The following is a 26655-nucleotide window of genomic DNA, read 5'->3' as shown; positions in this document are numbered from 1 at the left end:
GGGCATTAATCTTTGAATGATCAACAGTAGTGTGGATGTATGTTACCAACGTAGTTATCAACTACATCAGACAGAAAACAATCACGATTCACAACTGGATCTGAAACCAGGCAAAAGAGGTTATGCTCCTACCAAGAACAAAACTGAAATAGACCTTATCGTAACAATTATAAACACAATTGTCAATTAAGAAATCTATTTTACATGAAATCCTTAGTTCACGCACAAACATACACTATACATTATAGCAACACTCATTCTATAATTATACATTTTTCAGTCCACTTAAAAGCCAAAGGAAGAACAAAGGAGGAAACAAAACAAAACAAAACAAAACACACTATTTGAATCCTTAGGGATCCAGATCAATAGAAAAGGGCATGTATATTTGAAAATTTTCAAAAATTTTGCTATGTATTAACCTTAAATACCTATATGATAGGAGGGAGTTAAGAAAAAGACAATAATTTGTTCTTTTCTTTTTTTGGACTTAAAAAAAATTTATTCCAATCAGAAATACCAAAAGAAACACGTTAACTCTGCTTAAGATCTTCTTCGGGAAGGATTTTTTTTAACCAAGTTTCCAATTTCAGTACTATCTTCATGTCAAGTTCAGGTGTCAATGTTCCACTGGCTTTGTAAAAGAAATCTGTCATTTTTCCTTCTTTAAGCTGGTGAACAATTTAAATCTTATCATCTTTTTCTTGAAAGTTAAAAGAATTCACCTGAAACACCATCTGGGACTGGTGTTTTCAGGGATGGTAGCTTTTTGATAACTTTCTCAATTTCTTCCATTGTTAGGTCTGTTACGTTCTCTCCTCTGGAGTCAACTTTGATAACTGGATTTCCGCTCTCCAGGCGTCCATTTCCCCGGTCTGTGGTAAGGGGGAGGGGAGGGTGGCGGACGGGGTCGACCAGGCCCCTTCCGTCCCGGACATTCAACGGAGCCAGGGGTCCCGGAATCCCAGACCCCGAGGGGGCAGGCGCCCTTCCGCGGTCCCAACGCTGCTCTCCCGGGCCGCAGGCAAAGCCCGGCCCCTCCCCGCCCCGCTCTCGATGCGCGCCGGGAGGCACCTTCCTTCCCGGGGCGCGCCCAAATGAACGCACTGCCTCCTCAGCCGGAAAGGCTCGTTCTGGCAGTCGGACGGCGCTCCCGGCCCAGCGAAGCCCGGCAGCGGGCGGCAGAGCTGGGAGGCAAGAGCTGGGCCCTGCGGCTGCAGGTCCCACCCGGGACGGCGCGCGCGGGAACGGCGGGGCGCACCGGGCGGGGGGGCGCACTGCGCGCGCGGAGGTGGGGGGGGGGTGGTGAGTCCTCAACGGCCGCGCCAGAGGGCCGTGCAGGCGGCCTCCTCAGACCCTCCTTCGTGCTTCCACTCACTCCACGCGGAGGCCGGGGGAGCCCCGTGCTTTCCTCTCGGCCGCTTCCTGGACTCAGCCATCGCCCCGGGCGCCCGGCTCCACGCCCGGTAGCGACCCGCCTGCAGGCTGGCGAGCTCGCGAGACAATCATTTTTTTTAAACTTTTATTTTTAAAGGCAGTAGTGAAAGCATAAGTGTTATACATTAGGAAGGGGACTTTTCAGCATGGTTTGGTCATAGACACATGTGATTCAATATTGTAGAGTGGTAAAAACTATGTCCTCCTATCTTTAACCATGGTCCAGACAATGAGTCTTTCTAGAGAAAAAGTTGCATCCCAATGAAATTTTCTCTGTTAAAATACCTACAATTTTTCAATCCAATGGGAGAAGACAAAAAAAAAAAAAAAAAAAAGAGGAAATAATCATGGAAAAATGAACACAGGTTAAAATGAACAGGTGAAAAATTAATAATGTTTCAGATTAAGGTTTTAGAAAACAAAAGATATCAAAGAGCAGTGCAAAGTGCCAAACCAAAAGTACAGATCAAAGGTACTAAAACTGTTTAAAGGAGACAATGCATGCAGAAAGAATATGAAAGGATTTTGACCAAAATAACTAATTGGTATAAGAAAAAAAGAGAAGAAGGAGTGTAGCACTGGTAGACAAACATAAAATTTCTATATGCTAGAATACAGGGTTTACTATAGGAAAAGTCAAAGCTACAAGTTAGATCACAGAAGGTACTAAATTTCAATCAAAAGTGATTTTCTGACACAAGGTCCCCTTATGCCACATTGTATCTTAACTAAGTTTGGTGAAAATTTACTAAGAAAAATGCATGTCAGTCTTTCCATGAGGGATACTAAGTGCAGAAGAAATATGTTTTCTTATTGATTTAAAACGTCTCCATAAAAGTTCTTTTTCTTTGGCCGCGCAGCACAACTTGTGGGATCTTAGATCTCTGACCAGGGATCCAACCCGTGCCCTCAGCAGTGAAAGCCCGGAGTCCTAACCACTGGACTGCCAGGGAATTCCCATCCATAAAAGTTTTCATATTGATTTTTAAAGCCCACTATTCTTGATATGTGAAAAACTTGATAACTTAAAAATCAGTAGATTCAAGTGACTATGAAATTCTATATATAGATTTTTAAAAAGACATTAGGATGAAAGAAAAGAATAGGAAAGGATGTCTATTATATTCTCTCCCACCCCTCAGTTTAAGATTAATGAAGAATAAACTAATTTCAAGGATACTGTTAGGATCTAAAGACCTAGGTACCATTGCTGCTTCATCTGCTACCTGTGAGACCTAAGCAAGTCTCTCAGCCATCTCTAGATGCTTATTCTGCGCAATTTTTTCATGAATTTTTCACATGACTTATTATACATATTTACTGTCTCTCTAAACTCCATGGAAATAGGCACTTTGTTTGGAGCACTGATATATATACAGCAACTAGAACTATGCTCATCACATTGTCAGGACGCAAATAACTCTTGAATAAATAAAAAGATGGTTTGGGGACCCTTCCCTTTCAGATTCTAAAAGGTTGCAGTGTATTTGGAGAAGGGAGAGGTAGTTACAAAAAATAAATTTAAAGGTATATTTTATATAGAAAAATCAAATATTAGGTAGCAGGTAGGGCAAAATGCTATCTTCATTGATTTATTAAACACACTTTTATTACAAACGGTCTTTGTACAAGAGATATTGCTGGGGGCTTCCCTGGTGGCGCAGTGGTTGGGAGTCTGCCTGCCTAATGCAGGGAACACGGGTTCGAGCCCTGGTCTGGGAGGATCCCGCGTGCCGCGGAGCAACTAGGCCCGTGAGCCACAACTACTGAGCCTGCGCGTCTGGAGCCTGTGCTCCGCGACGGGAGAGGCCGCGACGGTGAGAGGCCCGCGCGCCGCGATGAGGGGTGGCCCCTGATGAGGGGTGGCCCCTGCTCGCCGCAGCTGGGGAAGGCCCTCGCACAGAAACGAGGACCCAACACAGCCAAAAATAAATAAATAATTAAATAATTTTTTTTAAAAAAGAGATATTGCTGTTTACTACTATGAGATGTGTAAAATTAAGCCTACTACCTAGGAGCTTATTTCTTTAATGTGAGAGTAAAAGTATACAATAACAAGAATACAAGGTAGAAAGTGCATAAGATGAAGAGAGGGGAAAAAAAGAGCCATAGGAGTTCTGAAGAGGAAGCAGAAGAGGACTTCCTCCTTTAACACCAATTCCTCTTTTCCCACCTGGAAAAATTCTTGTGCTACATTACAGAACAAGTAGAGAGACTGATATAAGGGGATGCAGTCTTATAAAAATACAAAAATAAGTAACCCTTTATTCAAATGTCAACTAAGTTATGGGTATATACCTCTTTAACATATCCTCAGTTGAGGAAATTCAGATGAAAAACTAAAATGCATTTTCCCATTGAAACCTAACTCATTTTTATCATATTATTTCTATAGAAAAAAATTCATTTTGAATAATGGCCAAGTTCTGGAACATTAAAAATGGTCTGAATAAAAAAGTCACATAAATATTCTGAAACATTTTCCTTAAATGAAATGTATAAATAACTTTCCTGAAGAGGGGAGAGACAGAAGGAAAGGGATGTCCTTACTAAGTTTATTCATCCCTAAGGGAAATAATCTGTCAAAGTTATCAATATTCAAAGCATGACAATTTAAGTTATATCTAAGCTATTTTGGATGTGCTGTTTTGACTAGCTGGATATTTTATGAAATGGTATTTGTGCATCAAATTCTTGTCTAATACAAAGAACCATCAAAATGCAGGGGTCTTAGAAATCACCAGGTTCAACTCATTGCTACAGATGAGAAAACAGAATCACAGGATCCTTATATAGATAGCAAGTTTCTAAAGATCTAACACCAAGAGATCAGTTCTCCAATTAACAAGTTCAATATTCTTTCCACCAGAAAAAGAGGCTGTTGTTTGACTCTGCTCTAGAAAAGCTGACTTTAAATTCTATATTTAAGGGATAAAGCTGTCAACACCTGAACCCAATGTTTAATTACTAAAAGTGAGACAACTAAACATTATATGCCCCGATTTATGCAACATAAAATACACAGTACCTCCTATGAAGTACTCTTGCCTCCCTGAAATAACTTGCAGTTTATAAAAATTATTAAGGCAAATATCAGGAAAAAGTTAAATCAGGGCTCCTCAATCTTGGCACCACTGACATTTTGAGCCAGATAATTCTTTGTTGTTGGGAGCTGTCCTATATATACACTTCAGGACGTTTAGCAGCATCCCTGGCCTCTACCCACTACATGCCAGTAGCAACCCTATCACAGGTTGTGATACTAAAAATATCTCCAGACATTGCCAAATGTCCCCCTGGAGGAAAAAACAAACAAAAAAAAAAAACCCTGGGGGTGGGAAACTGGGAACCACTGAATTAAACAGAAGCATACAGACTAAACTAAAATCTAGACCATGTTTTAAAAGAGAGAGACAGTAAAAGGGAAGAACTGTTCTAAATTAAAGAAATTCCAGAGACATAACCATCAAAATAATATAGACCTTATTTGAAATGTTCAAGGAAAATGAAGAAATCTGAATATGAACTGTACATTAAATCGTATAAAGGAATTACTCTGGTTAGGTAAGAAAATGCCCTTATCTTTTAGAGATGCATATTGTAGTATACAGAAATATTGTCAGGAATTTAAAACAAAGTGGTGTGGCAAATTTTGATAATGGTGATCTGAAAAAGAGATTTATAGAGGCTTTATTTTATTAGTCTCTATACTTTTGTGCACATTAAATCCTTTTAGTTTTTAAAGATTAAAGGTGATGTTTTACTGCAGAGGTTGCTTTTGTTTAAAAAAATTATTTAACGGTAATACTATTCGATTAACAAAGTATTTTTTAACCGGTTTGCAGGGCAGAAATAGAGACACAGATATAGAGAACAAACGTATGGACACCAAGGGGGGAAAGTGGGGGTGGGGTGGTGGTGTGATGAACTGGGAGATTGGGATTGACATGTATACACTAATATATGTAAAACAGATAACTAATAAGAAGCTGCTGTATAAAAAAAATAATAAAATTCAAAACAAGTATTTTTTACTTTCTCCCCAAAATAAACTTAACACAAATGCTTAACAATAAAAAGCAAGGTCTTTTAACAATGGTCAGAGCTGAATGAAGTTGTTTATGCTATTAATGGTATTCCCAATCCTTGTATACTCAAAACACAAAGTCGCATGAAAATGTGGAAATGTAGCGTCATTTGGACCAACTGTGAAAATTAGCATAACATTTCAAACTAACTCCTCTTCAGAACAAATGTATTATCACTGCTACATAAGAGAAGAGCAGTCCATTTGGTAGTGTAATAAACTGGTATTCGCTCCAAAGAATAAGGATACAGTATATTCTGATTAACTAGACATCATATATACAAACTCCATTCAATTTAACGAATACATTCACTGTCAATTACATACTATGTGCAAAGCAGCAGGACAGCCACAGGAGAATGGTAATACAAAATGATTTTTTTTAATAATCAATGCCTTCCACAAATATAAATATAGAAAGGCAACTCTATGCACAAACAGCTAACTATATCAAACAAGATTGGAAAATAGTACAAAATAGATACTAATACAGTGATTGTACAGAGGAAGGAAAAGACAATTCTGCATGAAAATAGTCAAAAGAATAATGCTTAAGTAAGATGGGGGTCTTTCAGTATCTTGCTGAGAAGTTCAGAATTTATATGGGAGCTTACTGAAGGGTTTAAGCATTAAAATAAATACTCAGTGTTCTAGAAAGATAGAGGCCACGTGAAAGATGGTTTTGGATAGACAGGACAACAGAGACAAAGAAACCAATTAGGAATTATCAATCATTTGATCAATATATCAAATGAAAGATTATGCAAGGTGGGGATAGGAAAAAGGGTCAGTCTTCGAGGGTAAACATACTTTAAAAAACGAGAATGCTAGCAACTACAGAATTTGGATTTCTTGACCTTTAACACTCCCCCTCCTCCCATCTCATCACTATCCACCAATTTATTACTGCTTTTGTTGTTCTGGAAACCACCCTCCACTTATCATTGAATGTCAAGCTGGTAATCTGAATTTCAAGATGATAATAATATTAAAAGGCTGTATATAGAAAGGTAAATATTAAAAAAGAGATTAATTTGAATCTATGATAATTTTATAACACTGATTGAATAAATTCTTAATAGTTTACACTACGTCTCTCAAACAAGCCCAGAAAAATATGGTATGTGTTCTTCCTAGTTCTTTGAATACAAACACATATTTATTATTATAAGAAATAGTCATCATCATAGTCATCATAATTATTTTCTTCTGTACATCATAATTATTTTCTTCTGTACGTGGTCCTAAAATCTAATACAAATTTCTTTGCTCTGTATTTTTTATAGTCTTTTTTTGGGGGGGGGGCGTGGGGGGGGTATAGTTGTTTTACAATGTTGTATTAGTTTCTACTGCACAGCAAAGTGAAGTAGAGTTCCCTGTGTTATACAGCAGGTTCTCATTAGTTATCTATTTTATACATATTAGTGTATATATGTGAATCCCAGTCTCCCAATTCATCCCACTCTATATAGTCTTAAACAGGGTAAAATTCAGCTAAAATACTGCAACTCTTAATAAAGAGTAAATTATCCCAAAATTAATACATTTGGGGTATAATTTTTCTGTACTAGTGGAGTCCCTGAATACTGATTTATGGATACATTAAAAAAATATAAGAAAATCAAATAAAAGCCCACTTAAAGTCCTTGTAAAAAGAGTATCAATTAATAATCTGACATTATGGTATTGGTATCCTGAGATTAAAGCAAATAAAACTAAAGTGAACCTGACTAAAATAAATTTAGCTTTCAAAAATCTATTCACTGGGCTTCCCTGGTGGCGCAGTGGTTGAGAATCTGCCTGCCAACGCAGGGGACACGCGTTCGAGCCCTGGTCTGGGAAGATCCCACATGCCTCGGAGCAACTAGGCCCGTGAGCCACAATTACTGAGCCTGCGCGTCTGGAGCCTGTGCTCCGCAACGAAAGGCCGCGATAGTGACAGGTCCGCGAACCACGATGAAGAGTGGCCCCCGCTTGCCGCAACTAGAGAAAGCCCTCGCACAGAAACGGAGACCCAACACAGCCAAAACTAACTAAATAAATAAATAATAAAAATAAAAGGAATTCCTTTTAAAAAAAAAAAGTAAAATAAATATCCTTTAAAAAAAAAGTCTATTCATTAAGAAAACACTGATTTATACCTATATTCTTTCATTCATACTCATCTATCCATCTAATAAATTTTAGTTAAGATCTAGGAATGTGCTAAGCATCAGTGATATACTGGAAAACACAGCAGTGTTCTCACAGAGCTAATACAAGACATGACGTCTTTTCTTATGCTTCAAAGTACTTACCTGCCTGCAACAACTCAGTATTAAATTATCAATACAATATGAAATTTTTGACATTAATTATAAACTTTATAAAGGGAACAAATTATTAATGTTTAAAATAAGTAAAAATTGTATGGAATTCTCAAATCTAGAGTTTTTAAGTAGATTTTTTGCTAACAGAATTAGTTATAGATTACTTCAAGGGTTTCCTTAAGTTCAATATCAATAATACAATGCAATTTAATTATAAATTTAGCCTACTTCTGCTATTTATCATTATTCATCAATTATCATAAAAAGAGCCTCAAAATAAAACAATTTCCTGTAAGATGGCATTAAAATGCACATGCAGATATACACACACATACAGATTACACACCTACACACAGAGTCATGACCTGGTAAAATGTGAGAATTCCAAGGATATAGAGTCTAGAAAGATTCCAGGGGGGCGCTGTTAATAAGAGAATTAAAAATCAGATTGCTATTAGACTTTTCAAATACAAAATTAGATGCTAGAATACAATTTGCAATGAAAAGAAACGAAGCACAATTATTTCTAAAACGTCTAAACTGTAGAACAAGGTAATTTTTTAGAGATGTAAGCACTCTGAAAATTTAAAAACCACAGACATGTCTCAATTTAGAGAATGTATGCCTTAACAACAAAAATGAATCCAAGAAAAGGACAGCCTTGGAATCATAAGACTAAGGAGTTAGAAAAGAAATTAGTAGAATATAATCTTTCATTAACATTTCAGGTAGTTGTTAATAAATAATTCCTTAAAGTTAAAAAAGTAAAAGCATATTAAAACAAATATATTACTAAAATTTCAAATTATTTAAAAAATAGTAAAGTCAAGTTTGAATGAAATAATGTCAAAAGCCTACGTTAAGGGAAAGGGAGCAACTAGTTACAAACAGTGTTTAATTCAATCCAATGCCTGCTGAAGAACAGGAAGAAAACATATTTTTCAAACTGGGAGGGAAATAGAATTTTAAAAACTCCAATTCAGTTAAAGACAAGGGGGTGGGGTGTGGGATAATAAGAAAATACATCTTCGCCATAATCTTCAATGTTAGGAAAAAGAACAAAGACCAAAAGACCAAGTTAATATAAAAGTGAATGGGGGGCTTCCCTGGTGGCGCAGTGGTTGAGAATCTGCCTGCTAATGCAGGGAACACGGGTTCGAGCCCTGGTCTGGGAAGATCCCACATACCGCGGAGCAACTGGGCCCGTGAGCCACAACTACTGAGCCTGCGCGTCTGGAGCCTGTGCCCTGCAACGGGAGGGGCCGCGATAGTGAAAGGCCCGCGCACCGCGTTGAGGAGTGGCCCCCGCTTGCCACAACTAGAGAAAGCCCTCGCACAGAAACGAAGACCCAACTCAGCCATAAATAAATTAATTAAATAAATAAAGTAGCTATTAATTAAAAAAAAATGAATGGGAAAATTCCTCTTATTTTAAAACTGACATGTAGATTAGGATTTAAAAAAAAACTACACTTCAGAAATAGAATTAAGGAACTACACTTATATTTCATAGTAAAATAGACCTGATCATATCTTAAGCAAAGGAAAATCTCAACAGATTTTTTTTAATTAATACATTTTTTAAATTAATTACATTCTTGGTCCATTAAGCTAAAAGAAACTAAAAATTATCAATAAAAGAATAACACTGTACTTGAAAATTTAAAAAGAAAAGAAAAAAAGCCTCCTCATGAACTCTCAGAATATGGAGGAAAAGAAAATTAAAATTGTGAGCATATTATTTCCAATGGAATTTGGTCATAGCAATCCTTAAAGAAAAATTTAGAGCATAAATGTATTCAGAAGAGCACAAGAAAGGTTTAAAATACATAAAATCTTCAAAAAGAAAATACAAATCAACATATATCAATATAACTTATAGTGATAAATACAGAAATGAAGAAATTCAGAGAGATACAAAAGTAATTAATACAACCAAAAATTCCTTCTTGGGTAAGTCTAACAAGAAAGAAACAAGCCTTTGACAAGTCTGATTACAGAAAATCAGAGAAAGAAAAAAATATAAGGAGAAAACTGAGCACAACTATACATCAATAAATGTGAAAGTCTAAACAAAATGGATGGTTTTCTAAGAAAAGAAATCATCAAAATTACCTCAAGGAAAGGTAGAAATGGGATAGAATATATCCATAGAAGAAATCTTAAGGGTAGTCCTTTCAGAAGGAACAGAACATTACTATCTTATTTACGAAGTCCAGAAATCAGATGGTGAAACTCCCTAGCTCATAAGCATAAATAACCCTAGTAGCAAACCTAAACAGAAAAAAAAACCTAAATAAAACAAAAACTTAAATAAAACACCACTAGAAAATTCAGCAGTTGTGTAAAAAGTAGAGCACACACACATATAGGAAAGGGGATCAAGAAGACATTAAGAAATCCAATTAATGTGTGATCTTCCCCTACCTGGAATGTTTTTCCCAATGCTTTCATCATTCTTCAGGTCTTAGTTTATATTTTACCTTCTCAGATGATAATACCAAAGGAGGTACTCTCCTCATCTCTCTACCATACCATTCTCTTTATTTCCTCCACAGTACTACCACAGTCTAAAATTATCTTGTCCTTGGGTACTTGCTTATTATCTCTCTTCTCCATATAAAAAAGAGAGGAACCATTCAGACTTAGCACTATCACCAGTTTGTGGCAAAGTTCCTGGCACAATGCAATATCCGATATTGCAAGTATCCAAATACTCGCTGAATAAATACTAAAAATGAGAAGCACCATTACCAATATTACATCAATGTATTCATGTAATTCACTACATTAAAATGTTAGAGGTGAAAAGAATATGTATCATCTCAACAAAAACACATGATAAAACACAGTATCTATTACCATGGAAATACCTGGTAAGCCAAGAAGGACACTTTTGTTCTTGACAATGTATTCTATCAGATATCCAAGGCATATATCAAGTAGGAGTTTAAAAATTAGAAGCATTCCATGTAAATCAGAAAAGATGCCCAAATCAGAACTAGAAGGGAACAGATCTGGAAACCTAACCAATGCAACAAGACCAGAAAACAAAATAAAACAAACAAAAAAACAAAATAGAGAAGTAAATACTGAAAAAAGGAAACAACAAAATGCCATCATTTGCAGAAAACATAATAATCCTTCTAGAAATTTCGAGAGACTCAATTGAAAATTAAGTAAATGGTAAGATCAACATACAAAAATCAATAGATTTCCTATACAGTAGCAATAACCAATTGAAAAATAAAGTGCAAAATGGAAGAAAAGATGTAATTCACAATAACAACAAAAACTACAAAATAGCCCCGGCATCTGGTTCCCATTCCCCCCACCCACCCCTTCCCCCCGCGCCCCCCCTTCCTACTCCTTAAAAATTCAGAAGAGCCTCGACCGAGGAGGAAAGCCCGCCCAGCACAGGGCGGAACGGGCGCCCGGACTCCCGGCTGCAGCCCCCGCCCCGCAACCCAGATGGAAGCGTTCGCTGCGCCCCCGCCTCCTGCCAAGAATCCGGCTCAGTCTACACCTCGGTCTTCCGGGCTCCCCCAAACCAGAAATCCACTCACTCAGACAAGGCTTTGATCTTCCAACTTTGCCAGGGAGCAGAGAATCCTCACGACCCGTCGCCTCCGCGCCCCCCGCCTCCTGGAGCCGCAAACCCTACAAAACCGGATCAGAAACCGTCTCACGCTACCACTGCCTGTGCCAGGAATCCCAGACTCGGCTGACCTCAAGCCTCTTTTTCTCAAAAGCAAAAAGTCTTATCTAACCAGTAAACCAGCCGCTTTCCCCAGCAAGGGGAGGATCAAACTCGGGAGAGGGCAGGAGCGGGCCGGCGGGGCGGGGGACGCGACCCCGAACCGGGGGCGGGAACCCTGGGTTCCGGGTGGGCGCGCGTGGCCCCCGTGCGGGGCCTCAGGCCGCCGGTAGCGCCGCGTTCCCCGGGCGGAGGGGAGGTGGGGCGGCCCCGTTACCTGGAAGACCAAGGCGGCCCGAGGCCCGGCTCTCATCTCTGCCGAGCCCCCCCGGCCCCAATCCACCCCGACGCGTCCAGAGCCCCGGTGGGCGCTCGCAGCCCCCGAGCCCTGGTCGGAGGCGCCCGCAGGAGAAGCGCGGAAAGCGGCAGCCGGTCCAGCAATGGCGACGCGCGGAGGCTCGGCCTCTCCGCATGAGGGGTCGGGGCGGCCGGGGGCGCGGAGCCGGGCGGCAGGAGAGACGCGGAGGACGCGGGTGCCCCGGGCTCGGGCCGCTCGAGCGCGCAGACTGAGCCTCGGCCGGCGCTCAGGGCCCCTCTGCGCGGACCTGGGCTGGGACGGGAGGACTGGAGGGGAGGAGAGAGAGGCGGGAGGGGGCGGGGGGCGCCACCACCCTTTTATCCCACCTCCCAAAGGCACTCCGGCGCACACTTGCACCCAGACTCCCATCCAGCACCGCACCGGCGCGGCGCCCCCGGGGGAGGGGGATCTGCCGCCGCTCCGCCCACGCCGCGACCGCCACTCGCACAAGTCTCTCCGCCGGGCCGCCGCCAACCCGGCCGAGACCCCCGGAGCGCCGGGCGCCGCGCCCGCCGCCCGCTCTGCGCCCGCCCGGAGCGCGCCCCGAAATAGCCGGCCAGCCCACTTCAAAGGGCCGCCCGGCACATCAAAGCGCGCGGTCCGCCTGCCGCCTCGCACTCACCAGGGGTCCGCGCGCGCGCTTCGCGCCCAGACCTCGCGGGCGCCCCGGGCAGGGCCTCGGCCCCGGCCCCCGGATCTGCTCGCCGCCACGGCCCCGGGCCCCCCCCGGGCCGGTCCCGGCGTCGGGGAACATGGGGGAGTCGCACGGCCGGGGAGGGAGTACGGGGAACCCGGCGGCGAGGGAGGGGGCAGAGGCGCGCCCCGCCGCCCCTCTTTCTGCGGAAGATCCGAGTAGGCCTCGCCCCCGCTGCGGCCGCCCTCGGCCCCTCCGGCCCCCGCCCGGCCCGGCTTTCGACACGGGCCCCGCTTCCAGCAGCCACTCCGGGCACCCAACGTCCTCCGGGCGCTTCCAACAAAAACTGCGCCGTGGATTTCACTGTGCACCTCAAAGGCGCGAGCCGGCGCACTGTCCTGAAAAGGAGGTACGCGCCCGCCGCGCTCCGGGCCGCCCCCGGGGCCCCCGCCGCCCCTCTCCGGGGCCATCCGGCTAGCGGCCGCCCTCCCGGCCGCCTCTCGGCCGGGCCGGACCCCCTCCCGCGCCCTGCGCCCGCGACGCGGCTGGGCGCGACCTTGCCCCCGGCCCGGGGGGGCCCGGCTCGGAAGCGGCTCGGCCGGGGCCGCGCCTCCGCCCCCACCTTTTACAGCACAGCTTTCGCCGGGGAAGACGGGCGCCTCGGACGCCCGGAAGGGTTATTTTTATTTCCCGGCGCTCCGGTGGTTACCGAGTTGCCAAGACCTTATCAAAGCGCAGCTGGCTCCAGCCGACTCCCCCGGGCCGGGCCCGGGCCCGGGCCGCCAGTGATCCCGCCGCGCCAATCACTGCCGCGCTCGGCCGGCCCGCGCCTCCCGCCTTAAAGGGACAGCGCCCCGCGCCCGCCCCGGCCCGGCCCAGCCCGCCCCCGCCCCCGCCCCCCCCCGCCCCCCGCCAGGCCCCCGAGGCCACCCGGGCGCTCCCGGCAAAGAAAAAAAAAAACACTAAAAAATACTCAGGAGTAAACCTAACAAGAAAAATGTAAGACCTACATGAAAAAAAACGATAAAACTTTACTAAAGGACATAAAAGAACACCTGAAGAAATGGAGAGGCATACCATGCTCCTGGATGGGAAGATTCAATAGTGGAAAGATGTCAATTCTCCCCAAATTAATCTGTAAATTCAATGCACTTCCAATCCAAATCCCAAAGGGATTTTTAATGGAACTTGACATGTTGATTCTAAAGTTCATCTGGAAGAGAAAATACACAGAAATTGCCAAAATTTTTTGGAAAAAGACAATGGGGAGGGGTGCCCTACCAGATGTCAAACATGAAATGACAATCATCAAAACAATGGAGTATTAAATCCAGAACAAATATATTTTGGACTTTTAAAATATGATAGAGATTGTATATCAAGTCAGTGGGAAAAAAAGACATATTGTTCAATAAATTATTTGGGGAGAAGGGTTACAAAACTGAAAAAATTAGGTCCCAACCACAGAATATATATTCTAAAAATTCCAGATGAATTAAAATCTACTAGAAACATAAATAAAACTAAGAAGCAGTAGAAGAATATAAGAGACTAAATTACTATAAGAAGGCTTTTCTGGAAAGACACAAAACCTAGAAGCTAGGAAGGAAAAGACATAGATTTTGACAGTATAAAAATGAAAAATCCAAAGATTCCATAAAGTAAGACAATTGACAAGTTAGGAGAAAATGTTATAAAATATGATGAGTATATTATAAACAGAATTATAAAGAAATCCTAAAATTTCAGTAAGAAAAAGGCAAATCCCGAAATGGGCAAAATGATATGAGTAGGCAATTTATACAAGACATAACAAATGACCGATAAATATGCTCAACTTCACTGGGAATCAGGTAAATACAAATTAAAATGTGGTATTACTTTTTATCCATTGACAGATAATGCCTATTTTGGAGATTTGGCAGAATCTATAATTGACATTTTAAAATGCAGTTTTCCTTCTAAGAATTTAGTGTACAGAAATACTTGTACATGTAAGCAAAAAAATATGTACAAGGATGTGCATTAAAGTATCGATTATAACAAAAAAATCTAAGTAATCCATATGCCCATCAACAGAATAAGTTAAATAAATTATACTATGAAATAATAAATAACCATCTAAAGAATAAAGTAGGTCTACATATAAAAGCCTACACCACGACTATCTGAGGTACGTACGTATCCTGCTCATTCTGTCCCTTCACTTTTCATCTCTTTACACTTCATTATTTATCTTTATGAAACTTAACAATATAGTGACATTTTCCCCCCAACTTGTTTATTATCTTCTTCTTACTTGAATAAAATTCACTTAGGCAAGGACCATATTTTGTTCCTTGCTCTGTCCTTTGCAACTAGAACAGAGCCGTAAGCATAAAAATATTTCCTGAATAAATACATGAATACTGATGTAGAAAGATATCAACATTACATCAGGTGAAAAGTGCCTCAGTAAAGCAGGCGTGGTATGTGTCTGCTTAAGTTGATTTTAAAAACAAAATGTATGTGTACAAGAACATAAGCAAAAAATTTCAAGATATATAAACCCAAGCGATTAACAGTGTAATCAAAGAGTGAAATCAATGAGAGAATTTTACATTTTTACTTGTCTGTACCCTTCTATATTGCTTACCTTTAAAAACAACAACAACAACAAAGACCACGTAGTTTCCTATTGTGTAATCTTCGCAAATAATTTTTTAAAAAACCTTTAGATCTTCAAAGAAAAATATCAAGAAGAACTTACTTATTTCCATATTTCTAACAAAAATTCCAAAGGAACTACCATAATAATTTGTATTATTTTTAGGTATATAGGATTAACTTGCTGGTATATGTAATTCAGTCTGAAATGCACATGCAACCCAATAATTTTTAAATGAATGCAAAAAGTCTTGGCATCAAAATCAGTCATTGTAAGATTCAGTTAAAGCAACTGCTTGGTTTCCCAAGAGAAGAAAAATCAGGAGAATATTATATTCTTTCCCTTCATTCTTTTTCCTTCTGTATCCAATTAAATTTTTCTGAAAGTCAGGTTTATTGAAGTATAACTTCGAATATATTCACCCATTTTTAGTTGTAGAAATCTGTGAATTTTGACAACTATATAGTTACGTAATTGCCACCATAAACAAGATAGACAATATTTCTTATATTCAAAAATTTCTCTTGTTCCTTTATAGGCAATCTCTTACCACTACCCTCTGCCCCTAGCAATCATGTTTTCTGTTACTTTCATTTTCTCTTTCACAGAATGAAATGGAATCATCCAGAGTTTTGAGTGCAGCTTCTTTCACAAATGCACAATGCCTTTAAGATTCATCCACCCTACAGCATGCGTTAGCAGTTCATTCCTTTTTATTGCTGAATATTACCTGACTAGGATCTCTAGTAGTATGTTGAGTAGGAATGATAAGAATGGGCAACTCTGCCTTGTTCTCAACCTGAGGGGGAAAGCATTCATTCTCACCATTAAGTATGACATTCGTTCCAGGTTTTTCATAAATACCCTGTATGAGGTTAAAAAAATTCTCAGCAAACACAAGAATTCTCTGAAAATTTTGCTGAAAATTTTTTCAACAATGCATGTTGAATTTTGCCAAATTCTTTCTGTATATATAGTGAGATTATAAAATAATTTTTCTTGAGTATATAAATGTAGTGAATTACACTGATTGATTAGCAAATGTTAAATCAACTTTGCATTCCTAGAATATACACCATTTGTTCATGATGTATAATCTTGTTTATATATTGCTAGATTCTGTTTGCTAATATTTTGTTAGAATTTTACATCTAGGTTCATTGCATATTGGTCTATAATTTTCTTTTCTTATAATATCTTTGCTTGGGTTTTGGTATTAGGGTAATAATGCAGGTCTTATGAGTTGGGAAGTGACTCCTCATCATCTATTTTCTGGAAAAGTTTCTGCAGAATTTGAATTATGTCTTCCTTTCATATAATTCACAGATGAAGCCATTCAGATGTGGAGTTTTCTTTGCTGGAGGGTTTTTAATTAGAAATACTATTTCTCTGTTAGATATAATATTATTCTGGTTATTATTTATCTTGAGTGAAATTTGATATTTTGTGTTTTTCACAGAATTGTTCATTTCATCTAAGTTAAATTAGCTGGCAAAGTAATTCATAACACTCCCTTATTAACCTTTTAATGTATATGGCTGGGATAGCTTGTCTTTTCTCTCTCTTTCTCTCAATCACTTTTAATGATTCTTTCAAAGAACCTACTTCCAACTTTCAGTTTTATTTTCTTTGTTGTTTTTATTTTCAATTTCATTAATTTCTAGTTATGTTTATTTTTGTTAATTTATATTCTACTGTTAGGTTTATTATTGCTTGCATTCTGCTTGCTTTGGTTTAATTTGCTCTTCTTTTTCCAATTTCTTTTTTTTTAATTTATTTTTAATTAATTATTTATTTATTTCTGGTTGCATTGGGTCTTCATTGCTGCGTGCGGACTTTCTCTAGTTGCGTCGAGTGGGGGCTGTTCTTTGCTGTGGTGTGTGGGCTTCTCATTGTGATGGCTTCTCTTGTTTCGGAGCATGGGCTCCAAGTGCGTGGGTTTCAGTAGTTATGGCATGCGGGCTCAGTAGTTGTGGCTCGCAGGCTCTAGAGAACAGGCTCAGTAGTTGTGGTGCATGGGCTTAGTTGCTCCGCGGCATGTGGGATCTTCCCAGACCAGGGCTCGAACCCATGTCCCCTGCATTGGCAGGTGGATTCTTAACCACTGCGCCACCAGGGAAGTCCTTCCATTTCTTAATGTAGAGCTTGAGGTCACTGACTTTACTCTTTTTTAATATAAGCATTTAATGTTATAAATTTCCCTCTAAGCATTGCTTTAGCTGCATACCACAAATTCTGATATATTTCATTCAATTCAAAATAGTTTCTAATTTTCCATGTGGCTTCCTCTTTGACCTATGTATTATTTTTAAGGTATGTTATTTAATTTCTAGATATTCGGGGGTTTTCCAGAGATCTTTCCATTTTTTATTTTTAGTTTAATTCCATTAGTCAGAGAACACAGAATCTTTTCATCAGAGTCAAAATATTTTTGAAGTTTTATAGGAATTTTAAATAAAGTTAATGGAATGATAATTGACAGAAAGTCATACTGTACCAAAGCTGTATGCTTAAAAATGATAAAAATGATAAAATTTTACTACTCAATAAACATCAAATATGAGAAGGTTAAGAGTCAATTAAAAAGAAAGATTTCTAGTATCAATATTTCTTTTATATTTAACAACAACAAAAAAAATGAATGCTCCATTCTAAGAATCCTAAATTTCTGAAGGTGGAAAGGATCTTAAACATCACCTAATCAATGATAACCTATTCTCATGGTTATACATTGAACATTTACACCTTTTTCGAACTCTGAAGATTTACGTTTTAATATCTAGCCTCTATAATTCTATCATTTTGTTATTATCTATTAAATCTTATTTAACTACATTCTAGGGTCCTAACCTTTCCTCTTTCGTTCAGTCTATCCGTTCCCTTCTGGATCATTTCCTTCACGACCAATTCACAAATAAATGTGCCCACCATCTCAAGTACTTTATAATCACGCCCTTCTGAGCTTCTCTTCCTGGACTAACTCATTTAAATACTAATATGTCCCCTTCGTTTCATCTTGAATCTTTTTGCATGTTTAAGTTATGTTTAAGTTAGGTAAGTTAACAAGGTAACGTCATCCATAAACACGTTTTAACTGATAATTTAAAATATCAGTTTCCACTGATAATTTTCAAATATTTCTCTCTCCCAAATAGACTTCTCTGCTGAGCTTCAGTTCTATTTTATCTAAACTGTTTGATATCTCTTCCTGGATGTGCTATAGACACTTCAATGAAACATATCTTAAATTGATATCTTTCTGTACTCTTTTCCCCATCTCCAAGAAGAGAAAGCTCTTCTTCCTCCTGTATTTCTTCTCAGAGGAACGTACAGAGCCTTGCCTTTACTATCTTCACTGTCTCCCTGGCTCCACTGCTCAGAGATAATACTCTACAATGGACAGCAACAGAGGAGGGGATAGACTGTCATCCAAATAAATGATTGAACCCTATCTAAATTATATATGTTTTAGGTTTTATATATATATAAATAAATAATATATATATAAAACCTAAAACTTAATCAAGCACAAATAATTAAAAGTCAGATTTCTAAGTATTCCAATTCCTTTTAAAATGTAAATAAGATTTATGACTCTTTTGTTAAAAACTGGCCAATGACTCGCATTTCACTTAAAGCAATGCCAAAGTCTTTACAATGTCCCAAGGTAGGAAAAATTATTATATTTCAGTGACTCATGTAACCAAAGCTCTAAGAACACAATAGGTACTCAATGAAATAATTGCTGAATGAATAATTTCCAATATTTGGGTAAGATCTAAAAAAAAGAATATTCTTGGCATATCAAACAATGGTGAGCAGCAGCAACCTTAGGACACTAGATACTTGCTCACTTAAATTCCTAAGTATTTATGAACCATATTTGATAAATTTCAGTAATAACTGGAACAGGTCACTGCTACCTATTATAAAAAATACTTTTCTTTATCTATTAATTTTACTTTATTTGAGTCGAGGTAGTATTTAAAAGGACGTACATTTTTTATGCCATGTAATAAGAATAAAGACACTACTTCTGCTCGCTTGTGACTTTCACTCAATTTTTAAATCCTGAAACTAGAAAAAATGGTAACCCTTTTCGTAGGTGAGGCTTTAAAACATTTGTATTATCAATCTCAATGAACTTACAAAAAGATGCCTTTTAATTTTAAAATTAATTGTATTTTGCATAGAAATGAGTCCTAAAAATCTGAATTTATATATAGAAGCCAAATAGACTCTACAACCAAATAAAGGGTAAAGCGATGCTTACCCTCCTCCACCCACACCAAAAAATGCTTCAGAAAACAGGCAATCACCTTGTCATGCTTCCTTGTTTGAGGAACACACATTAGTCCAAAACAGTGCAAGACTAAGATATAAATATATACAAAATTCACATGATAATTTTTTAAGGCAAAGAAATATAACAAGGTTAAAAATTTATTCCCAGTCTTCAATTCTAAAAGCCGGATGGATGTTATTATAAAGAAACCTTTCAAAGAGCACATTTTAAACTACTTAGTAAATGATTTCACTGTAGCAATCAAGAATAGATAGCTATATAGAGGAAAAATGAAAACCCCAACTGTCTTAAGCTATAAGAAGAGGTGTTTGTGGCTTTAGATACAATCATTATAGACAGCGGTGAAAGTACTTTATCTCACTAATCTTAAACTGAAAGAAAGAGGTATTTTGGCAAGCTGTGCTAATGACCCAAAACATTGTGTTAAAGACATGTATGTCAAGGTATACGTGAAGAATAATGAATAAAATTAATTCATAAAATGTTAGCATGGACAAGAATCAGTATTTTTCAAAATTACTTCATAAAGTAAGTAGACATTTAAGTAGATCCTCTATATCCTGAAGGTTATACTTAAGTAGCTATTATCAAGTAACTAGATTCCTTGCTTAGCACCGACCTCAAGAACCATTTCAAAGGACTAAAATACAGTAAGAGCTCTCCCTAACTAAGTTGGTGAGTATTTTTTGGCATGACCTGATAAAAGGTTCACAAAATTAGTCAAATGGCCCCTGGAAATTATACTGCTCTTTGCAAGCTGTCATTAAGTAACTCTTACTCTGGAATAATTTTACTAGACATACATAAAATCACAATCATGAAAATACATGCCTGGGAAAAAAACCTCAAACTTTGTCCTATCTTGGTTTCCCCAGTGAAATCTTACTTTTTAAATTCACTGATTTTGTTGTCTGCCGGCAGACAAGAAGTAGCAGGCATGCAGTCTGCATCACATAGTGTTTCCACAAAAGTTTTGTTTCCCTCCTAGGAATAGGACTATTTTGCAGTGAGTTGACGCAAATATGAAATTTAAATATCTTAAATTACAAAGATTAAAAATTAATTATCATTTACATTATTAAAAGAATCTTCATGGCCAATTCAACTCAGTAGATTTTCTTAGCTAATTAATTTGGATGTGAGTCTTAATAATGAGATCAGTAACTCCTGGTTGGTAGGATCTATGTCTTTACTAATCTATTTCTACCATAGCACTTCACACATCAAATGTCACAGACATAGCATATTTTATTTACTACATTTAAAATGTTTGAAAGAAACTAATACATTCAATTTTCAGAAAGAGCTTTGTAAGCATTCTCTAACTAAAATGTTCTATTTGTCTGCTGGTTATCAAGAACTCAGGATGCATTCTGAATAGCACCCTTTTAGCCTCCAACTCCCCACCAATCACTCTAAACTGAGCAGCTCTGAAATAGTTGTTAGCTCTTGTGTTGCTACTATATCCTACCCACAGTAAGAAGGGTTCTTGTGGTAGAAGGTGGAAAAGCAGTTATTATGCCAATACCACTGAAGTCTTATATTCCTATAGTCATATAGTAAATACCGTTTACATTATGGAAATCAAGGTTTATGCAATGTTTACGGCATAGACAATTGTGCTATAACACAATAAATGCATCCTGACGAACCTCACATTCTGCAAAATAGCACATTAAAAATAATAGGACTTAGGGAAAAAATAGGACTGGGGACATTCCACTCAAAACTTAAGCAACTCTAATCAGAACACCACAAATAAAGAAATATGTCTTAACTTTTAAAAGAAAAGAGAACACTGTTACAGCACTTTCAAGAAAGAACCTTTAGGCAAACTAAGCCAAGACAAAGAAATTCAGGTGAATGAAAATCACATTAAATATATTATTTACTCTTTGACCTGGGGTATTCAAGTGTGTTAGTATACTTTACATTCAGCTCCTATTATCCCGTGGTACACAACCTAAAAATATTGGGAAAAACCATGTATGAACCAACGTACCCTCAGACTTCTACTACTGCCATCATTCACCTTAGATAGCCATATGTATAATCTAAATCAACACATTTTTGAAATTACCCCAGGAAAACAAATATAGACTAGAATTGTCCCAAGCAAACTGAAACATGGTCACTGCATCTACTTAATAATTGTACATGATATATAATATAGGAATATAGGCAACCACTAATCTCCTTTCTGTCTCTACAGATTTGCTATTATGGGCATTTCATATAAATGGGACCATACAATATGTGATCTTTTGAGAGTGGCTGCTTTTCTTTACAGAATGCTTTCATGGTTCATCCATGTTGTAACATGGATCAATATTTCATTCCTTTTTATAGCTGAATGCTATTCTATCGTACGGATATTCCACATTTTGTTTATTCATTTGTCAGATTGACATTTGAATTTTTTCCACCTTTTGTTTTTAGAAATATGCTTCTATGAACATTCACGTACAAGCTTTTGTGCAGACATAAGTTTCTATTTCTCTTAGGTATATATTTAGTAGTGGAACTGCTGGGTCATAGGGTAACTCTATGTTTAATACTTGCAGGAACTGTCAAGCTGTTTTGTAAAATGGTCGCACATTTTGTAAAATGGCTCAGACTGTACTTTCTATCCAAAGGTCTCCAAAGCCACTTTAGATGCAAAATGTTTAAAGTTGACCTTTGCTGCTGCCCAAATCGTAGCCACTGTGGGCAGTCTGCCAGATGGCATCTTAGGTTTCTCAGGAAGAAATTAGAATACACAAAGGGGGAACTAAGTGTACAATTACATAACGTAGATTTCATATTTAATTTTTGGGAAAAGCAATAATTAGGTGGCTTTTGGTTTTAACTGGAAATAGCCACTCATTGGGAAATAATTACTCGCTAATGGCCTTAGTGAGTCACTCTGGAGCTTCTCCTAGAACTAGAAAACCTAAGCTCTGCTCCCAGCAGAACCTGGAGCCGGTGCCCAGTGCTGGCGAGGCAGCACAGAACAGGGGCGTCGTCGCTGGAGGGAGCGGAAGACGGTGCAGCCCCTCTGGAAAGGAGTTGGCCAGCTCCCTAGAAAGCGAAACGCCATTGCCCACTTTTCCCCAGTGTCACCTCTTGTGCAAGTCCAGTCAGCGTCCCAGCAGGATCCTGACGTTGACACGACTGCCCCTGTCATCCGTTGCCCTGGGAAGGCCCCCGGCGGCTTTCGGTCTGCGGCTCTTCCCAGTCAGGCGAGCGTTTGTGTACAGCTTCTGTGTGGACTTCAGCCTCCATTTCCCCGGGGTAAGTGCCCATGACTGCGGTTGCCGAGTCCTGCGACGGCTGCTTTTTGAGGAAGTTTCGCGGTAGGGGAGCGCCTGGCCTGAGCCCCGTGTGCCAGCCTCTGCCCATCTCTCTGCCGCCTCAACCCCAGGAGGGAAGGTCCACGTGGACCAGCGCTCCCCCTGCACCTGCTGTGCCCTCGGTCCTCAGGGTCACAGGGCTTCCCCAGAGCACGGGCAGCGTGGGCCCCTCCCTGCGTCGCGCCCCACCCCCGCCTCATCCGGGTCCCCCGCCCCCCGTGGCTTTGGTGGGAGGGTCTCAAGGAAGGACCCCCGCCTCCGAGCCTACTCCACCCTCAGCCCCCTTTCCCACAGAGCTTCCGTCCCGACGCCAGGCCCGTGGGGCTCCCGCAGCAGCAGCGCTGGGACTGCCGGGTTTCTGCAGCTCTTCAGTTCGGACTCCATCTACCCGGAGTCAGAGCCCGCAGGTCAGGGCTTGGCCCACGCCAGCCACAGGTCCACGTCGTCCTCTGCGCTTGTGGCCGACAGGCTGTGTCAGGAGTTCCCACGCCCCCAGCCCGAGTTCCGTTCGTTGGCTAGCGCGGGCCCCCAGAACACAGGCCCCCAGTCCACGGACTAGAGCACCGGGCTATTTGAAAGGAATAGCCAGGTGGAAGGAGGAGGTGGGGAGGCGTGGGGCGGGGCGCGGGGCGCGGGGCTTCCAGTCCGCCTGCAAGCACCCACCCCGCAGCTCTCTGAACCCCGTGTTTACCGAGATTTTGTTCCATGAGCACGATTACAGCGGGGGCCATGGGCAACGGATTCACGTTGCAACCCCTGGCCCTCTCCCCTCGCAGGAGGTGGGCAGGCAGGGGGGCCGTAAGATGCAACCCGGCCTGTGGCTTTAGGTTTAGGAGCTGTGTGCCAGGACTGGGGGCCAAGACCCGACCTCTTTCTCCCGTAATTCACAGCGCGGCTCCTGCTGGGCACGGAGGCTGGGGGACGACGGGAGGCTGAAGAGCATGGCGTCCGCCTTCACCCCCTCCCTCCTCTCTTGGCTGAGCCCTGCGGCCGTGCGGGTTCCCAGTGGGGCCCCCCCCGGGGGGCCTGTCCCTTCAGGTCCTCCCAGCTGCCTGACACCCCTCTGCCCCTAGCGTGGACCCACAGAGCCCCCAGCTCTTCCCACTCCTGGTCCAGCAGGATGGGGTCCCTGCGGCACCCTGGACAGGCGGGCGATGGGCAGCCCAGCCCCTCCCGGGAGGCAGCCCCGTGGGGTGGGGAGGGGGGCGGGCACTGCGAGCCACCCATGGTCGAGCGCGTCACCTCGGTGCGTGGCGTGGGGCGCCGTGGCTACACGCATCTTGATGGCCGGGATCAGACCCAGCTCTGCCACCAACTGGCTGTGTCCCCGGAGGCCGGTCACTGGACCCCATTGTCCCTGTTCACCATCTGCAACGTGCGTGACCCGAGGACCCCCTCACAGGTGGTCGTGAGGGCTGACCGAGTCGGTTTGTGTGGAGGACAGAGAACAGTGAGGCCAGCAGGTGCGGAAAGAGCTTGTCACTCATGGTGCTGGGCAGGGGCACGCCTTGTCACCTAGGGCCTCCTAGGAGCACGAGGGTTCGGCAGGAATGAGGGGAGGGGTGGCTGGGGACTGGAGCCTGAGGTGTGGGTCCCCGGGAAGGAGCAGGCTCAGGATTGGCTAGAATGAGCCCGGGGCTCCGGGCCTCTCCGGGGTGATGAGGGCAGGGGGACGGTGGCCCCGAGTGTGGGAGCCCCGTACAGAAGGGGCTGGGGTGCAGCCCTGCGCTGGCTGGTTTGCGTCAGAAAGTGACAGACACGGTGAACGCGGGTACCAGGCCCGACCCAGGGCTCAGCGACAGTTCTTATTCCTCAACACAAACGCTGTCCCGCTTCGGCCGGTGCTGTGCCTTGCGGTGGAGGAAAGCGGGACTCAGAGGACTGTGGGACTCCGGCATCCAGGGTGGGGCCCGGGCACGTGGGCCCCGGAGTCCACCGGAGCGGCGGGCACATGGAGCTTCGAGGCTGGGGGAGGTGAGGGTGTGGACAGTGGGGCTGCACAGACCGCCTTGACACTTGAGAACCACTGGCCCGAGGGACCACGGGGACGCCCGTGGAGGGGGGCGCCCAGGAGAGGCGGCCTGCTGGCGCGGGGCGGGGTCCTGAGTGCCGCCCCACCCTCCCAGGGCGCCCTGTGCTCCTGCCCAGTCGTGGCCGGTGGGGCCGTGAGGCTGCAGGGAGGCCAGTGCCCGGCACGGCGCCTGCTGCCCGCAGAGGCCCGGTGTCCCTCAGGCTGCTTCTGAGCCAGGCGTGCCCGACGAGCCCCTGCGCCTGGCAGAGCCAGCGGGCACGCTCCCCCAGCGCCCCTCCTGTCCTCGGACAGGCACGTCTGCTCAGCCCGGGAGCGGGGCCGGGCGCGCTGAGTCCTGGGCTGGGCAGGGGGCGCAGCCTGGGCAGGTCCTCGAGGCACCCCGCCTGCTGCTGGCCCGGCAGGGGCCCCGGGGAACCGGCACCTTCCTCCGCGCCCCACGTCGCTCCCTCCCCCAGGCTGGTCCGTTTCTACCTGTTTCTGCGAACCGGATAGACCCTGAAGGGACAGAAACTTAGCTCCGTTGAAACGGCTGAAGCTTAGGCTATCACCTTGGGGTAACTCCTGAGGAGGGTCCTAACAGTTAGGACCCGAGGCCCTTTCTTTCCCATCTCCCTCCTCTCGTCCGCCTCATCCGCCTCTTCTCCTTGAACCCCCCTCCGTGCTCCCGCCCCCCGATTTTACAGCCGTCTTCTTCCTTCAGAAAATCAAGAGCATCAAGAAGAAGCTGAGGACTTCCCTGTTTGCGCAGCGGTTAAGAATCCTCCTGCCCATGCTGGAGACATGGGTTTGAGCCCTGGTCCGGGAAGATCCCACATGCCACGGAGCAGCTAAGCCCGTGCGCCGCAACTATTGACCCAGCGCTCTAGAGCCCGTGAGCCACAATTACTGAGCCTGTTTGCCACAACTGCTGAAGCCCGTGCGCCTAGAGCCCATGCTCCGCAACAAGAGAAGCCACTACAATGAGAAACCTGCTCGCCGCAACTGGAGAAAGCCCGTGTGCAGCAACGAAGACCCAATGCAGTCACAAATAAATAAATTAATTAATTAATTTTTTAAGTTTTAAAAAATAAAAAAAAATAAGCTGAGTCTCCTGTGCATCGACTTCAACAAGAACCTGAACGGGGACGTGACCTTCCTGCCATTCACACGCGAGGAGCTGGGTGCGTGTGGGCCCCGCGGGGTGGTCGAGAGGCGTCTGTGTGCCCTGCCCCCGGGAAGGCCTTCTTCTCCTGAGGCGCTCAGAGTGTTTGGGTCCCAAGGTTCTGGATCCTTCCTAGGGGAAGGTGGCGGTCTGTCTACCGAGATTCTGCCCCGAAGGAGGTTGTCCCTCGAGACCCCGCCCCGCCCCTGCTCTCTGTGATGTTTCTTTAATCTCACAGGGTTCTCCTGCACCTGACCCGGCGTGGGGTCTTGAAGGGCTGGGGCCTGGGCGGCTTTTTCAGCTTCTGCCCTCTTCCCCGAATGCTTTATTTTGAAGTCTAAATTTTTTTTTTTAAACAGCTAACATTATTTATTTATTTATTTATTTATGGCTGTGTTGGGTCTTCGTTTCTGTGCGAGGGCTTTCTCTAGTTGTGGCAAGCGGGGGCCACTCTTCATCGCGGTGCGCGGGCCTCTCTTGCTGCAGAGCACAGGCTCCAGACGCGCAAGCTCAGTAATTGTGGCTCAGGGGCCCAGCCGCTTCACGGCATGTGGGATCTTCCCAGACCAGGGCTCGAACCCGTGTGCCCTGCATTGGCAGGCAGATTCTCAAACACTGCGCCACCAGGGAAGCCCCCGAATGCTTTAGTTTGAAAACTTCACACCTGTAGGGAAG

At 42.8% G+C, this 26655-nt stretch overlaps 1 long non-coding RNA gene across 1 annotated transcript; it reads right to left on the bottom strand.

Moving 5' to 3' along the window:
• Positions 1–720: 720 nt before the first annotated feature.
• LOC309606500 lies at positions 721–11626 on the bottom strand. The gene is made up of 2 exons (XR_014231894.1): positions 11400–11626; positions 721–875 (listed from the first exon to the last, which is right to left on the bottom strand). It is a non-coding gene; the product is annotated as an uncharacterized lncRNA (long non-coding RNA).
• Between the last annotated feature and the right edge of the window lie 15029 nt (positions 11627–26655).

This window comes from Balaenoptera borealis, assembly GCF_965194805.1.
Source record: "Balaenoptera borealis genome assembly, chromosome: 11".
Lineage (NCBI taxonomy): Eukaryota > Metazoa > Chordata > Mammalia > Artiodactyla > Balaenopteridae > Balaenoptera > Balaenoptera borealis.
Note: the sequence above shows the minus strand (reverse complement) of the source record. Positions and strands in the feature narration are given on the sequence as shown.